Raw genomic sequence first — 14,497 nt, forward strand, 5'->3', positions numbered from 1 at the left:
GTAGTATAACAAATTACTTAAAAACCAGGTCTGCAGGTATCACTAGTGGATATTCTCGTGTTGTTTTCAGGCAATTCTTTAAACAATTTGTGCAGTGCTGTTGGCTGTAACACTGAATTCATCCTTACCTCAACTGAGTGTACAGAAACACTTAAATAGCTTAGAATCGTTGTTCTGTTTTCTCAAATCTAATCAGGAACTAAGAAGATGACAATACTTTCCCTTTAGTTCTTATAGCAAGCACTAAGGGACTGAGGGCTGCAGAGGTGACTATTCAACATTGGAAAGTAGTTGAGAACTATGCTTTTAGGTTTCTATCTTCAGTCCTCCAGCTGGTCAGTACTTAGTGGAAATTACATCTTTGGCCTACAGATTTTAATGTATAACTTAATGGTTTATCACATAATTTGTGATGGCACAGTGCATCATCAGAAAGGAAAACACAAGAATTATGAGTAATCCTTACATATAAGAAAAAAGGCGTCCATGTCAGTCTTCACACCAGATTTCTTGCTCTTTTGATCATTGGTCAAGAGAGAGAAGGAACTGTGACCATGTATGTGTTCTCATGTGAGATTTTGGGTTGCAAAGTTATGGCCTAAAAAATATTATACAATAAAACAGAGCAGATTCCTTATGGTAACTCCTGCTTAATGAAAGAACAAAATATAGAACTGCAGTTCACATTACTCTTCAGGTCTTTTTTTTTTTTTTTTTTTTTTTTTTAAGTAGAAAATTGCATAGTATAATTACAAGTTCATTTGCATTCATATTACAAGCTGTGAGCTGGTAGTCTTTTGTATTTAAATTTATATTTATATTTTAAAAATATTGTTAGCAAGTGTGTCTTGCATCCATTCATTTCAGAAATTGAATGAAGTTTGCACTCACTCAAAGCTCCTCTTCTTAGTCAACCATTAGCACCCTTCCTGTAAACTGCAGGACCTCAGTGAGGCCAGCAACACAGTAAGTGCAACTTCATTTTATAGTGTAATGGGCAAGGGGGTAGAGCAGTTAATTTACTGCTTCCCCAACAAAAAAATATGCATTTTGAGAATTACAGATCACCAACATTTTATTGGACTTAATACTTACAGACAAGCATAGCCACATGCCTCCTCAAGGATGCTGAAATGAAAAAGTGGCTTCTGTGTCTTTATTTCTACTTTTCTTTGTCTTCCTAGATGGTAAAATTCTCACCAATAGGAAATTTTGCTGGAATTAAGTTGACTACTAGGACTTAATTTTTTTAATTCACATTAGAATAAGTGGGTTCAATTGCTAATCTCACCTTTCATGTCTGTAATAAATTTAAATGAAGAAAACAAGTCTATACTGAAAGTCTTCATTCCATCAACTACTTCTGTAATTGTGGCTTGAATTTTGAAGTGCATCTTTTTTTACATTTTAAAGGTTATTATATGACTTTATCTTTTATGCTTAATACCTAATGTGATACAGAAAGCATAATTGAGGGAAATGAAACTGATAATATTTCAGAATGTTACCAGATATCTGCATGTACTTTTAATCAATTTGTTCACTCAGCCTTTCCCTCTGCTCCTGGATGAGCACTACTTGCCCTGTTAAGCATGTTGCCACATTGATTCAGATCTCCTGCCTGTCAGGTGGAGGCAGAATAACCTGTAGACATCTTTCTACTTTGTGAGCATCTTGGTGATCACTCCTTGGCTGTCATCTCAAAGAGTGCACATCAGCAGTTGGATATTTGCGTGTCCGGCAGAACATCTTGCTCGTAATTTCTGATCAGATCCAATACCCTCTTCCCTGTCAGCTGAGGGAGACTTGGCTACTCAGACCCGGGGGGCGAATCACATCTATCTGGAGGCTGTAAAAAGCTTTTCTTTTAGTCATTTACCTCAGTTAGCGAGAGCAGAGCTGCTTTTATGCATTGATTGGAGATAATACTAGTGAAATGGGCAATAACCTGCCGAATGTACTTCTCTCTGTATGTAAATCCTTTCGGGAAGTGCATGACAGCCTCTGTTTTCTATGGGTCCCCGTTTGTAAAGAAGCTGTTATCACAGAATAAGTTTAATGGGTCGTGAATTTTGTGTTGAAAGGAGAGTCTCTCCATGACTTCTGATCTGCCTGCAACAGACCTATTGGCTCGGCAGCAAGTGCATTAGGCTAAATATGCTTCCTCCATTGACTCTGAAGGTAACAGCCCTAAATGCCTCATTAAATTTTCATGGGTGACTGAGAGAAGCCATGAGAAAAGCAACACACTGGTGGCGGTGTGGCGACGGGGCCCCCGACCCGGCTCGAGGGGAGCCGCGTCCGCGACGCCGTGTCCGGGCTCTGCGCGTGGGCAGGGGCCGCCCCGACCGACGCACTGACCGCCCTCCCTGCGCTCCGTCGCCCCGGGGAAGCCCTTGGTTCTCCCGGGGGAGCCCCTTGTACCGACACCCCTCGGTGCTGAGCGGCTGGAGCGCGGTGCTGCGGGCGCGGTGCGGGGGTCGCCAGCCGCTCCGCACACGGGGGCTGCCCCGGGGGCGATGACAGGCTGGGGACGAGAAGACACGCCATCGCATCCCCCGCACTGAGCGGGGAGAGCCCCGCCAGCCCCCTCCCCTCCCGTCCCCCTCTCCCTGCCCAGCTGCACGGCGGCGCTGAGACCCTCAGCCCTGGGAGAGAAGGAGGAGGAGGAGGAGGAGGAGGAGACCGACCCCTGATCAGCAGCGTTCCTCCGCCGCACACCTCCCTTTTCCCCTCCCTCTGGCCTCAGCGCCGCGCTGGCGGGGCCGGAGAGGGCAGGCGGCGCGGGAAGGCGGCTCTCCCAGCATGGACGAGCCATGTGTATCCTAAGGAATAACAGCAGCTGCTGCGCCCACGATGGGGAGCAGAGGAATGCGAGGAGGAGAGGGCTCGCTGGGGCAGGTGAGCGCGCCGGTCCCTTCTCCCCTCGGCGGCCGGTCCTCGGGGCGGGCGCGGCGGCAGGAGCAGGGTTTGGAGGGAGGGATGCGGGTTTGGAGGGAGGCGTGCGGGTTTGGAGGGAGGGGTGCGGGGCGGGCCCCCGGTGCGGGGTGTGCTGCTCCTCCTGCGAGCGAGGACCCCCCTCCCCGCAGCAGGCACGGAAGGGCAGTTTCTCTCCGAAGGAAGTTTTTTTTTTTTTGTGCCTGTGCTTCTCCCACCCGCTCACTCCCGTCCCCCCGAGGCAGAGAAAGGGCTGGAATCCCCTTGGAGTCGCAGGAAGTTGATGGCTGGGGGGGGGGGAGCAGGGTGCGGAGCTGCCCCCCATCCCGCCGAGCCGCGGGGGCAGAGGTGGTCGGTCTTGCCATCCTCTGGAGGGGGGCAAGGAAAAACAGAAAAATCTTGGAGGGACCCGCAGAGGCGATGCGGGTGCGGGATTTCCCCCGCCGCGCCCCCCCCCAGCCGCCTTTGCCGTGCCGGTGGTCCCCGGGCTGCCCCGCGGGGTGGGCGGGCAGCGCTGCCGCCCCCCGGCTGGTACCGCCGGTCGCAGCTTCGGTCGCGATAGTGCCCCTTTCGCTCGGGAGGCGCCCGCGCTGCCGGGCAGGGAGCCGGGCAGATTGCCGGCGGCGGGCAGGGAGCCGGGCTGGGAGCTGGGCAGGGAGCCCGTTCGGCTGCGCCGTCGCTGCCCTCCCCGGGAAGGTGCAGCAGCGCCGGGGACGCCGCGCTGAGGAGCAGCGGGGAAATGGCGCTTGGAGTGGGGCGGAGGGGCCGTGCAGGGGTGCGGGGCGAGTTCGCCTCCCCGAGCCGGGGACCCTCCTCGAGGGCCACCCGCTGGTCCCCGGAGAGCAGCCCCGGCCCCCTTTCCAGCGGTCAGGGAAGCGGGTGCAGAGTGACCACTTGGAGGTTCATTTGCCTCTCCTTTACGGCCCTTATTCTATGAAAAAAACAGTAATCCCCTCTGATGGAATGTTTTGGGGTGCTTTTTCTGTGTGTTTGTGCACGGCCACCGAGTCACCGGGAACAGGCACCCGGGCATTAAAGTTCAGAGCGCTGCTGGCGGTGGGTGGGAGGTGGGTGCGGGAGCTGCTGCCAGGACAGGATCAGGACAGTCGTGACATATCCAACAAGGGCTGGCAGAAAAAGCACGAGACTGTAAACTCCCTAGAGCTATGTCTTCCTTTGGTGTTTTCCTGGGTATTTCACACCATGGGAGCTCCTGTTCATGACCGGCACGTTTGAAATGCCTCTATAAATGGTAAAGTGGTGAGGTGGGAAACTGGGACCGGTAATCATAGTAAAGAACAGTAGATAACAAAGCTGGTTTCTGGCTTGGAGAGTCGTGGAGCTTGCAGGCAAATGGGAAGTTTTTAATTTCCCTGTGAACTTCTATTTTATTGTACATTTCAAACCGGTTAAGTTAATTTTTAGATCTTTCCCCAAAGTAGTTTTAAAAGCAAAGTCCTTGGAACTCTTAGCCATTTGTCTAAATTCTGAATGCACGTCTGAAGCATTTAATCATGTTTATTGTTTTCAGCCACTCAAACGGAATAAAAATTACTTATCGTTGACGAAGCTTATCTCGCAAGCTGTTTCACAGTATGTTTCCTTTGCAAGACACAGCGCTGTGTTAAACTACTGATGACTGTATTGTTTATTGTTCTTTCATTCCCCACCCTCACCCCCCATAACGCCAGTATCAATCTGTTCCCTACTACTACACTTAAAAATAATGGCAGAACAAGTTTTCACCAATTTGATATTTCCACTCATATCTGAGATTTATGTCTTTTATATTTGTTCTTAAGCTGTTGTTCATTCAGTGTGCTAAAGGCAGCTGATGTATTAAAAAAGGAATCAAGGCGCAAAGCTAAAAGGGACTTTCAAACTCTTGAACTGAAAAAGTGGCTGGAATTAGTGCTGGATTCACAGCATTGTTTGTTTATCCACATACCTTCCTGAAACAAGATTCCTTGGCCCTTTGTCATTACCACTTTCTTTCATGAAACACTTAGCATGCACTATTCACACTGGTCTAGAAATTCACATTTATGGTTTAGAGTGTTTTGATCTTGGACTGTACCTCATAGATGATTTTGCTGCACTTCAACAGTATCTCAACACGGTGATGGAGGACACCATCATGTTTTCTTGTAGGATTACCTTTGGGACTTTAGTGACTGCACACATCAGTGGTTTCATCTTAGGAGGATTGAAATTGATTTTCTTCTTTCTATTTTTTTTTTTTTTTTTTTAACTCAGCTAGTGAAAGACCCTGCGTGTGTCCTTTGACCCATGGCCTCATATGATGAAGTGATGCCAATAATGGAAGATGTAGACTTGAAGTAGCTGCTACTAGGGCTTCAGAAGTAGAGGGACCAGAATAAACCCTTTGTCCTAGTGGTCATCCTGCATGATTCTTTGGGCAAGGCACAGTTTCGAAATTATACTTTGTAAGACCCCTGCGTATTTGTATCAAAACAAATTTAAGCCATGAACCTTGTGATTCTCTTTTTTACACTTTTGAGAGGTCCTGGCTCAAGCAGAGGAAGATTACCTTTCCCTCTCATCTGTAACAGGCCTATTGTCTTTTAAACATTTCAGATTTCATGTTTTTGCAAGATAGTTGTGTTGAATTTAGCAACAGCCAAGCTACCTATTTTTACAGCCATGTTTACACTTTAAAGTGATAGCAAATACTAGCAAAGAGGAACAAGATTTTCTAGACCTTATAGTTCAAATTAACTTTCCCAGTCAATATTTAGTCAAGGTCTTGATGGTTAAAGTTAACTGTCCAAGTCAATGTTTAGTCAAGGTAATGACTTGGTTTTTATAAACACTACCCAAGCATTCTCGCTGAATTAATCAGAGTTGTTGAATCACAATACGTTTGCTCAGCCAATTACTTAGGAATAAAAGTACATGATTACTTGGTCTCTCATATGTCCTGTGCTATTTGGTATTATTTCTGCAGTGCTTGCCCTCAGCCCTTCTGTGGCTTTGTTCTTACAGCACTAGTTCTGTCTTTAAAGCATTTATCTGCCTGGTGGCTTTGTGAGATAAAATAAGTCCTGTACTATCCCATCTTTATGGGCAGGAAAATGAGGTGTGGAGATGTCAGGTACTGGCTCCCAAAAGGAAGCACAACATGTGGTGCAGCAGCAGTGTTTATGTATGTAGTTACAAGAAAGTCTTTCAGGAGCCTGTTCTGAGCTCAGCACCTCATACAGTGAGCAGAACTGGACACTTGGATGAAGCAGTCCTTGGATAAAATGAGTAAAATAATAAAATGGATAAAAATGGGAACCATTTTGGTGTCTGACACAAAAATAATGAAATTGATTATGTTGTCATTGTTAGTTTATAGTGCAGGATTGAAGCATCTTTATTCTTCTAGTATGTCAGTCAAGTTTCTTAAACTGACACTAAAATGACAGTCTGGACTTCAGTTGCACCAGTGTTTTATTTCTTTATGTTTCTTTTTTCTTTCGTTCTTTTTTTTTTTTTTTTTTTAAATTGTACCACTTGCAAATGCATTCCCTGCAATTACATGGGTATTAAGTAGATATTCATTAGGATTTCACTAATCTGAACCTCAAGTGCTGTTCTGCAAATTTGCCAGCCTTTGTAAGGCAGTGCTTGACTTCATCAGATGCACTGTTTTATTATGAGTATTTGGATACAGTAGAATGAAAACCATATATTCTAAACCAAGTAATTAATCAGATTGAAACATTTTCATACTTTGACTTGTCACATAGAGAGCCTGCAGGTCTATATTTTGTCCTTAACACTAGTTCTTGCCCAGTCTAGCTGCAGCAAAATTACATTTCATGGTGGTGGTTTAAGAATTTCATCCATGAATCAATCTTCCATTTCTGTTTAAAGGGAGCAGAATTGTCACAACTTAGAAAAGGTGAGTAAACCAATACTCTGAGTTCCAAGAAAGGTACCTGTGTCTGTGTATCTAATCTTACACAGCCATCAAACGCATTTTCAAGTGTTGCAGGTTATAAGCAGCGTTTATTGCTTATAATTGTGCCCTAAAAACAAATATAATGAAAAGTCCTTAACTTAGTTTATTTTCAGTGGTTCAGCCACATGCACAAATCCTTGCTGGTTGTGGTGGGGTCTGTCCAGGCTGTTTGTAGTGGTGGATCTGTTTCAAGGTCTGTACCATACTGGAGGACCGAATCAGAGCGAGACCTGTCAGCTTTTGTCTCCTAATCAATATATTGCTTTTCGAGGAGTTAGAGTGAAGCTCATACCCTGGAATGACCCTTGTGTGTTGGTGCAGGTGCAGATGCTGAAGGCTGTTGTGTCCCCCCAGTTGAGGAAGCAGCCCTCCATGTCCCAGCTCCTTAGACAGCTGCATGTCCTAAGCAGATCCATCCACAGTGGAGCAACAGGACTGCTGAAGGGCTGCTTGTCACATCTTGCTCTGACTCAGTCCTCTTCTTAGATATGTGAAGTACTTGACATGAACTTATGGCCCTTGGAGGCGTGAAGATTTACTTTACTTGCTTGTAGAATCAGGAAGGATGATAACTGTGGGCAAGCTTTTAAAAATGTAGTGTTCCTGAGCGGGAAAAGCCTGCTGCAAAGGAGGCTCCAGGCAGAGTTTCCAGCCTGTAATCCTTTGCGCTTTCTAGAGATAGTAATTCCATTACTGTTGGGTTAATGAGAATGCATAGATTGTTACTTTTCTTAAGGATATTTTATCTTTTATAGTTATTTTTTTATCTTATGTTTTATATTCTTAAGGAGAGGAATATTTTCTTAGGCTAGATATAGGAAAGAAATTCTTCCCTGTGAGGGTGGGGAGGCCCTGGCACAGGTTGCCTAGAGAAGCAGTGGCTGCCCCATTGCTGGAAGTGTTCAAGGCCAAGTTGGACAGGGCTTGGAGCAACCTGGTCTAGTGTCCCTGCCCATGGCAGGGAGGTGAAATGAGGGGATCTTTCAGGTCTCTTCTAGCCCAAGCCATTCTGTGGTTTTATGATTTTATGGTACATACAATATAAAAAAATAGGGCAGTGTAATACTTAGGTACACAAAGGCACTTGCTGATTTTTTATCACTTGAATTTTGTATGTCTGTGTGTATGGATAAATGTCTGTATATCTCATATCTATGCAAGGATTTATTAGCTGTTCTTTTTATTATGTAAAGATTTCTCTGGTCTCCAGGTATTGTCAAGCAGTTAAACTTGAGAGATTCCCCCCACCCCTACATGGTGATTACTCTAGTGGGTAGAGGAACATCAGTTTCATGAGAGTCTTTGCAATTCCCCAAACCTGAAGGCAAATGAATAGAAATTTAGTGGACCACCTAGTTCTTGACACAGAATTCTCCATAGAGGAGTCTGACCTAATTTATATTGTATTGAATCAAATAATCCTATCATGCGTATGTGCTTGCTGTTTTGTTTTCTTTTAGCAGGCATATTACTCTCTTGCAAAAACTTTAGATTTAGATGTTAGCAATGTCCCTGTGGTTTTAGGAAGTGCTTTTCCTTAGTGAGTACGTACATTTAGAGGACATTTGTGAAGAGGGAGACAATCAGGGCAGAACACTAAGGCTGCTAGAATATTTATACCTGAATGTGAGTGTATCATTGTTTAGCACTGAGGGTAATCAAGAGTTCTGTAATACAGAGTCCCTCTATTATCACTAAAGATGGAGCTGGAATCTCCCAAAAATGCTTTCTCGTAGCAAATAGCAGTATAACTACCTTTATCATCAGTGTTACAAGGATACTGGTGGGGGTTTGATGTGGGTGATTGCTGCATTTCATCTTCACAGGGTTGCTGATGATAAGTGGTACTAAATGTATTTGTTGGGGTCAGCAAGTTTTGAAGCTAATTGGGAGCTGATTATCATCCAGGCACTGCAGTTTTGGCCTCCTAAAGCAATTCCTGATGTGCAAAACCCTTTTCTGGTTTTACTCGCTAGATTGCAGGACCCATCGGTCTCTCTGTCCCAAGATACACTCTAAAGCTTATCAGTCAATCTTTGTATGGAAAAGAACTTTCTAACCTGCACAAGTTTATCAGGTTTATTTGTGGGGAGCTTAGGAAAGTTGTGGATCTGCAAAAACTCAAGAGCATTGCAACAGTTACCTGAGATCAGTTCTTTGCTCTTTGAGTGAGTAGGTATCCCAGTGGCAGAACTCTTGCACTTACTCGGTGTCATTCACAAAAGTTTTGCTTAATTCTGCCAAGACTCGCTGTTTTTGCTTAGAAGTGTAGCTCTTCACTTTTAAAATGTAGAGTTTAAAACCTATTGGCTTTCCAGTTAGAGATTGTTTTCCCCTCCATTTTCATTTGAGGACAGCTAAGCATAAACACCCCTTTAGGCAGGGTTAGTGGTTAGTGAGTTAATGGGTTTGGCAAGGACCAGGTGACTCCTCTTGGTTTAGATCTCTACAAAATAAGAAAGGTCTTCTGCAGCAGTGGAACAGATCAGATGATGTTATACCTTTCTTGGACTGTGTTGGCTCAACACAAGAGAAAACAGAATAAAGCACTGTGTAGTGTTTTTAACCCCTATAAATGATATTTGAAACCATAAGAAGTTCTTCAGCAGACATTTTCCTAATTCCTGCAGTGACCTATTGCTACAGTTTTCCCTCATGACTATTGTTTAGCTCCATGGCATACATAACTAGGAAGAAAATCCAATATCTGAAGATGAGAGATTATAAAACATTAAAATAATTTTAGAAAAGGAAAAAATATGTGTACTGAACAATAATGGATGTTAAGATTATCACTTGATGTAATTTTTAAATGGCGTTAAATGACTTGAAACGCACATTTTCCAGTAAGTGCAAAAAGTTTCAGAGTTGCAGGAGATGTATTCAAAGTTGCAGTGTTACTGTATTCAAGTTATGGGAGAATTTATTTTTATTGTATCTGTTCATCTGATTTCATTCCCACCAACTGGTTAAAAGTTGAATCACTCATGCACAGCATAAAGTTAACTTCTGGAACACACACGTATCTTAGTTGTACCTACCAAAAATAATTTTATCCATCAGTTAAAATGTTTAAATGAGATTGTTGATGTTTGTATTTTGTTGAATTTGAAAATTCAAAGACTTTAATTATGCCCATTTGAAAATAAAGAACTTCCATTACTGGGAATCCAACTGATGCAGTACACATTTCTTATTTTTCTTTTACATAACTGTCTTCTACCCTACTGAAAAATTAGTTACTTGGAGAACAGCAGGCATCATATTGGTAGTTTTTCAGCCTAAAGGGTTATAATTATTTATTTTTTCAGTACTTGAAATAACTGAGGGCAAAATTGTGAGTGATCTCAGTACGCTTTTAAAAAAAGAAAGGTGCTTCATTTCTCTTTCTAGTTATTTGAGATGGAGCTCAATAAACTATGCTAAAACAGCAAAGGAAACGAGAACTTCAACTTATTTAACCTTCACTGGATTTATTCAGGTGCCTCAAGTAGTTGCTCAGATCAAGCTGGGATGAAGAGATCCAAGCCGGCAGGAGTCAGTGCTCCTGCAGGAGCAGGCAGTGTTAGTAATTTGACAGCCTTTCCAGGACCTGTCAGTCTCTGCCTGGAGACTGGCCATAACAGTTCAATTGGCGTGTGCTTTTTGCCAGATTAACATGTAGTAGGTCACTTGAATCCTCCCCTTATTGAGTTCATACCTTTCCTTTAATTCTCTCTCACAGTAACCTGTCAGTGTTGATGGAAGGAAACAAAAACTTTTTCTCTATTTGGGGTATTTTTAACAGGTACTTAGCATGAAGAATTTGGTTTACCCTCTTTTTGATTTCCTTGTATAACCTTTACAAATCAAACAATTTTTAACCTATCATATTTTGCTTGTGGCTGTGGTGGAGTATAGAATCATAGAATCATAGAATAGATTGGGTTGGAAAAGACCTCCAAGATCATCCAAGATCATCAAGTCCAACCCCTGAGTAGGAGACTCTGCTTCCTTGATCTTGAGGTTAGTGATGATGGTTTGCACTAGTAACTTGGACTCCAGTGCATTGATGCAGTAGAGGATTCAGGGCTTAGGAATTTCCCAGTAGCTCCATGACTAAGCCGAGCACAAAGGTAATTAGGAAAAAAGCAAAATACTTTAAAAACTTTGATGTAGTCCAGCTGATATTCAGAAAATCAACAGTCAATGCAGTGAATATTTTATTTATATTTCGATTTTTCCCTCTCATTCCTTTATGTAACAAAATCCAGAGTTAAGTTAATTTTATTGTTAATGCCTTTTATGTCAATTTTCTTCAAGCTTTGAGGGCTATTGGCAAATTCAAACATTTTAATGGCATTAGATGATTAGATGACCTGTAGGCGTTCATGTCTTAACTGTAGCAGTTATAACGCAAATATCAAGGGTCTTGCCAGTAGGTGGATTATCCCCCCTTTTTTAACATAATGAAGGTTTTTCCTGTCTAGGATTTTTTTTTTTCTGTGTGTGTGCATACATTTTGAAATTTGTTAATTGTACCAGAGTAGCACTGACAGTGCCATTTGAAAATGTTATGGCCCTGATAACACCTGGTAGATGTTTGCAATAAAGACTCCCCTTTTTAATTACACTATAATTAATACAAAACAAATCAACAGGAAGTGCTACTTCACACAGCATGTTGGCAGTTAGCTGGAGTTTAAAAACAGTAAAAAAACATCAGTGAGTTTAATAAAGATTACTTTATGAATAGGTTTTTATTGTGGTTGCTGAAGTAATCAAATCTCAGATTATGGCTTCAGGACAGTTTTCTGCCCACTGTCCCTGTGTGATAGTTTTCATATATTCTGACCTATTTTTCTTCTTCCTGAAAACAGGAGAAATAAAATGTTTGAGAAGCCCTAAAGAGGATAACAAATTGAATTGACCACTTACTGTTCCTGGCACTCAGATTTTATGATCTTTACCTCCCTGGTGACAGAGTGAGCTATTCAGCAGCACTGTGTGAGAGTTACAGATGATGAAATTTGGTAAAGTTCTTTCAAATCAGAACCACTACACTGATTTACATCAAATGAAGGTCTGTCCGCTGTTGCTATGTTACATTTGTAGCAAATGCTAATTGATATTGGTGCATAGAGATCCTCAGAGAAAAGTGAGAATTGTTACTGAGTGAATCCCACTGTGCCAAGCTTCAGTTTCTGGATTTCAGTGCAGGATGCTCTTGGAGAGGACATGAAATCCTCTTTATGTGAAAGAACACTAGAAAAATAACTCTGCCACAGCCTCAAAATGGGTCTGAGACTTTGGCAGTCTTCAGTTTGGGCTTGATCAAGAACATCAAGTGATTTTCATAAAGGGGCCCTGTGGATTGTGGATTTTTTGTTTGTTTGTTTGTTTGGGTTTTTGTTTGGTTGGTTTTTGTTTGTTTGTTTTTGTGGCAAGATTGTCTATCCCAATATCTACCTGTATGTGGTTGTCCCTTTTGAATGCAGAGTTTCTCGTGTTTCATTCTCTCATAATTTTTCTGTTAGACTTTTGGATAAGGTGAAGAGACTGCAGAGGGAGGAAACTCCATGGGATGGTTCTGTCACTCATCAGTCTTTATAGAAGCAGCTGAATTTGTTAACTTACACAGGATATCCAGTCCTGACAGCTAAAATTTAGGTGAGAGGAACCCTGTTCTCAGTTACTGAACTCTAGCTGCCTTTCTCCAGACAGCAGAAATCCAGGGAAGCAGATCATGTGCATCAAGCTTCGAAATATTGCTCAAGACTGTGTAGAACTAACTCTGTTCTTTATTGCAAAGATCATCTCTAGTTCAAAGAACAGATTGCAAGTGACCCGTACACATTGTGGGTGGCTGACTCTGCTAATCAGTATTTTTAGATGGCACTTTTTGGTGGAAGTGGGAAGAAGTACAGTACAGAGAAGGAAAATAGTGTATGTAGATGTCATGTGTTTTGTGGATTCAGTAATACAATAATAAATTGATGAATACAGTGTTGGTTTTCTTCTTTGTGGCTGAAAGTATGTACATAATTTGCAATGCAGACAGTGATGAAAGGGCTATAATTTCAATTTTAATCTCTTTAATGGACTATCTCTAAGACTTTTTCTCATTTTGGTCGACTGTGCTGCTTTATTTTTGGCTGTTTCACAGTGCTTCTTTATTAATTTAAAGAGAAGTACTCTTAGATTGAATGAATCTCATTGTCATATATGCACATATACTGTCATGAGGAACACTCACACTGGATTTTTCCAAGACAATCTTGGTTTGCTAGGAGAAACAAGCATCAAGAAACCACCAGGAATTGTGCTGATTTAGTGTACATCTGCTTTCTCCTCCAAAGAAACCCCCAACATTCTGGAGATCTGTGTAGCGTCACAGTTGTATATTGAAACAATACTGGAAAAAACCAAAACAAACTGAAATCGGGATCCCTGAGGATTCCTTCCCATTTTGGATGTGAATGTCACAGGTGTTAGAAAAGACCAGCTTAATCCTAAGTTATAATCAAAAGGAATAGAAGTAGTTTGTGATAGTAGTTTTCACATTAATAAAGTGTGGAAAAGTTCAGCCTGGAATTACAGAAGGTTGTTGTACAGGCTTTGGTCCCTGCTGGCACAGATCTTTAACATCTCAGCATGAGATAAGACGCAGACATGACGACATAGTGTGTATTAATCTTGCTGAGTCCTTTTGAGAGTCCTAATTGTTCCAGCAATTGCTTCCTGTAAGAGGTGGCTATACTGGGTACATTAGGGAGAGGACAGTGCTGAATAGAATGAATTGTGTATTCAGATGTACTTTAGCTTGTACTTTAGTTGCAAAAAGTGGAGAAAATCTTGTCTGCCTGCCTTGAAAGTAAGGGGGTGATGTCTGGAGGAACAGTTCCAGTGCTTGACAATTAATAATAGCACTTTGAAGAGAAGCTTTTAGCAGAAGGCAAGCATGTAGGTTACAGAAAAGTACAGAGAACAATATATTTTTTGTGCTAATATGTTGAGATCAAATAACTCATTAATAGGAGAATAATTTATAAGGATGATGCAAGTAGAAGAGTAAAGTTCTTCTAAATATTAATCTATTGCATATATTATTTATTGTAATAGAAGTTTGAGTAGTAGACATGGGAGACCAAAATGCCTTGCAACTTGTAGTAGAGTTCACAAAGTGCTTTTTTAAAAGAAATTTCCCATAAGTGAAAAATGCTGGTGTAATGTTTTGGTGAGATGCTGGAAAAGCAGTAAAGTTTGTTAATGCATCTCTGTGCAGTGGTGTGAGAGAGAAACTTCTTTGTCATGGTGCAGTATGAAGTCTGCAGGACTCTGGGCAGAGCTTGCAGGTGAAGGAATTAGGGTCACTCATTCTGAGGAGCAAATAGTGTGGCATTACTACAGTGGGGAGAAGGTGTAACTTAGCTGTGGGATACTGAACCAGGCACAGGAGAACTGGATGCTTGGGAGTGTAGGAGCCTGGCTATGCAATGGAGCAGTTTTGCCTGAATGAATCAAAGATGTTTGTTCTCTCCAGGTTTTTAATATGTAAAGCTTATGAGAAAGATCTTAATATGTATATTTAATATCTATATTGTATAAGAT

At 42.1% G+C, this 14,497-nt stretch overlaps 1 protein-coding gene across 16 annotated transcripts in view; it reads left to right on the top strand.

Moving 5' to 3' along the window:
* The window catches only part of DAB1 (DAB1, reelin adaptor protein), a 434,378-nt gene that overhangs the window by 278,064 nt on the left and 141,817 nt on the right, over window positions 1–14,497 (top strand). For 3 of the 16 annotated variants that reach the window (XM_027879047.1, XM_027879048.1, XM_027879049.1), the window contains exon 1: window positions 2,748–2,901. The exons of the other annotated variants lie outside the window; for them this stretch is intronic. The gene's annotated coding sequence lies outside the window, so the exon portion shown is untranslated. Of the gene's footprint in view, window positions 1–2,747; window positions 2,902–14,497 lie in introns of those variants that run through there. 16 annotated transcript variants of the gene reach the window in all.

Source organism: Empidonax traillii, unplaced genomic scaffold (genome assembly GCF_003031625.1).
Source record: "Empidonax traillii isolate 1590-97213 ecotype Southwest subspecies unplaced genomic scaffold, ASM303162v1 scaffold50:size1795014, whole genome shotgun sequence".
Classification (NCBI taxonomy): domain Eukaryota; kingdom Metazoa; phylum Chordata; class Aves; order Passeriformes; family Tyrannidae; genus Empidonax; species Empidonax traillii.